Below are 3,703 nucleotides of genomic sequence, written 5' to 3' on the forward strand. Positions count from 1 at the left end.
AGCAAAAGAAAACTACTAATCAAACTAGATTATTATAATAGCAAAGAACTAGACTAAAAATGCAAACTATTAAAATGTAACATAAAATATTAGAAACTTTGTATAAAAATATACATATATATAGGTATAATAATAAATTTTAAATAGCTACATCTATATTCGGTTTTTTCGGTTATTTTTTGATTAAAACCAAAACCAAACCAAATTTGGTCGGTTTTTAAAATTCAAAACCAAAACCAAACCAAACCGAAAAAGTATCGGTCTTTTTTGTCGGTTTGGTTCGATTTTTCGAATTTTATGAACACGCCTATGTATACATATACTAGCGAGGGTGTGCCCGGGCTCAGCCCGGACCCAATTGCCCTAGCTAAGTTGGTAAAGTTTTCTTTTTGTCCTTTAGAGTTGCTTAGCAGTTAATTAAATAAAGTTTGTTGGAACATTTGAGGGATAAAGCATCTATAAAAGATCATAGGAACAGTGGGATAGTTGATCAAAGATAATTAGAAGTCACTTGGTGATGTAGAATTTTTGACCTTGTAATCAAAATGCCACTATTTGCATGATCAAAATAGATAGTCTCTCTTCGCCCTCTCTTTTTTTACAAAAACAATTACTATATCCGAAACAATTATGTTGAAGTCAATTTGAGTTATAACATATTAATGCTTAATACAATCAAGTTTATTCAAAACTAATTTAAACTTGATTAACCAATTTTGGCAATTGTAATATTTTAGTATATCAAGAAAAATATAAAGATTTTAAGTAACAATACTTCTATTATCAAATTCCCTATTTAATAGTACTTTAGTGAAAAAACTTAAATTGTCCTTATAAAATTGTGCTCTGATATATCTATATGGTGATAATTAAAAGACTTAATTTAATTACTAATCTAACTTAACAAAGATAAAATTACATTTAAAAACTACAAAAAAATTACCTTGAGAAAATTACAAAAATAATATTGCAGACGTATTCCTAAATTGATCATACTAAAAAAATTTGTAAAGTTGTTATCTCTTAAAGTTTTCTTTTTTCTTTCAAACATAGTGTCTTTTTCCTTATTTTTATTGAAATTATTTTCTCTAAGTCCTTTTGTGAAGTTGAAATGCACATTTAGTCAGCACAAAGTCATGTTATTCAAGTAATGTGACAAATGTGGGTTCCAAAATCAAAGCTAACTCAAGATTTTAGAAAATGTGTCCTATAGTAAATAGAAAATGAATTTTTTTCCTTTAGTTTAAACAATTTTTATAAATATAATCCAACACAAAGGCACGGAATTTTGTTCCAAAACTTTCACCATATTACATACTATATTAAAATGTGAATGTTTGCTTTTTTATGGATCGTCTAGCCTGTTACTTTATGAAATTGATGATGACTTAATATTGTTCTTATTTTTCTTGGGATGGTCGACGAGAACATATTTTTTTTCTGAAACATAAAATTAACTAAGTATTGATTGATATGTTGCAAGTATGATGGGCATGAGTATATGCATATTTTGCACCTCCAGTTCTATGTATTTCGCTTTCTCAACTCTTGTGGTTTCTTTATGATACTTCAGTGTCGGTTAAACTTTCTCATATGAATCTAATTTAAATTAATTTGATTCAAATTTTTAATTTTTCATGAATACTCCTAGTCATAAGATCCTTCTCAACCCGTCACATTGCATTTTGAGAAAGTTGTATGTTCAAGCAAAAATTAAAACGATTTATTTCTTTTCATTTTTGAACAAACACCTAATTTCTTAATATTTTCTCTAATATCAACTTCAAATATTATCTCAGTTCTCTCCAAATATTTTTTTAATTATTTCAAATCATGTTGTTTAACGACACTTTCATTAATTGATCGTTCTCTAATCTCTCTTTATATATTTTTTATACGAACGAAAGCTCGCAACAATATAATCTAACCTTGAGATGATTATCATGAACTCATAAATTTTGATAATATTCTATTGTTCTTCTAATTATTTTATTCTATTTATAATTGATAATTAAAAAAAGTAAGCTTCCATTTTTTCATGTCATTTTACTACTACTATTTTATTGTTCAATCTTTGTTGTAGTGCTCTTATTGTAGGTTTACAAATTAAAAAAAAATTATGGATGGGCTAATTATTGAATTTATTATTATTTTAATTGTCGGTTCAGACATATTATTTATTATAATTTTAGAAAATTTTTACACATTAATTTAGGTTTCATAAACGAAAGTACTGGATTTTGATGAATCGACTTCCCGAATGCTACATTCCCGGTCTGCCTCTACCAAGCACTATATTGAACATCGTTTGCTTGCAAAAGAATTCTCCGGGTATTCTTTTAAGGATTGATGTATTGTCTATTGTCTATTAAAAAAATTATTGCAAATAACACATGTCATTTTTTTTAATCGAAAGCAAATACTTATTATTATTAATTATATAAATCGTAGCATTTTAGGAGTTTCTTTGAATAATTTGTTGTAATTTGTGTTCGAAACCAGAAAATCAGAGAAGTAAAGAAATGTTAGTTTAATAAACAAAATATAAAATAATTTTCGAGCCCACAAATTGCTTGTGTGTCCTTAAAGGATTTAATCCAATGTTACTCAAGGTTATGGATTCCTTCCTCCCATGATAGAACGAAAAAACTACTCTATAATACTAGCAATCAAAATTACAAAACTTCAGCGAACTCAACAAACTGAGCAAATTACAATTGACATTTTGTTTATTTAGAAAAACAATGCAACCATGTAGAAAAGAGGAGAGAAGTTTCCAGATTTTTCATATCTGAAAAATGAGGCCAAGTCTCGAAATTTATAGGCAATGAAAGGGTAAGTTGAAGAGGTGCATCTTCCATTTCATTTCACACCATTTAGAAAAAACCCAACAATCCCCCACATGAATGGGGAATGACCATATTTAAAAAAATATGCATAAACATTGTGTGATTCACAAGTAAGGATTAATCGCATCTGGATAAGTAGGTTTTCCTTTGAATTTTCGTAGTGAACTTATATCGGATTATGTATTTAGTTTCAGACTATATAGACAGTACTTCCAGATTTGTGATGTTTAGACGCTCATGTACTCAGTGACCTCCGATGTTGGGAATTTTTGTATTGGTTTTGACTTTCTATCCATTTTAGAGTTTTGTTGATTAAAACGTGTGTTATTCTTATTTTATATTTAAAAATGTAAAAGTATTTTGAAGTGTCGGCTTGCCTAGTACCACGTTAGGCGCCATCACGACAGACTGAGTTTTGGGTCGTGACAAGTTGGTATCAGAGCCTAGGTTACATAGGTCTCACAAGTGATGAGCAGGTTTAGTAGAGTCTTGTGGATCGGTACAGAGACGTTGTACTTATCTTCGAGAGGTTGTCGAATCCTTAGGAAACTTCACATTCTTGTATTCTTGTCGTGCGGACTTGTTGATTCCGGTAACTAAACTTCTTATTCTACTATCTCACAGATGGTGAGGACACGTGCTACTGGACAAGACGGACAACCACCGGTACCACCAGCTAGGGCCGCGAGAGGCTGAGGTCGCGACAGGAGCCGTAGTAGGGTTCGGAGGTGCAGCTCGTACGGCAGCTAGAGCAGCACCTGCAGATCCACCAGTTGCTCCAGCTCAGGAGCAGGTACCAGATACGGCTGAGCCGGTGGGACTAGGTCAGGCACCAGTTGTGACCATTGTGATTC

Source organism: Nicotiana tomentosiformis, chromosome 1, assembly GCF_000390325.3.
Source record: "Nicotiana tomentosiformis chromosome 1, ASM39032v3, whole genome shotgun sequence".
NCBI lineage: Eukaryota > Viridiplantae > Streptophyta > Magnoliopsida > Solanales > Solanaceae > Nicotiana > Nicotiana tomentosiformis.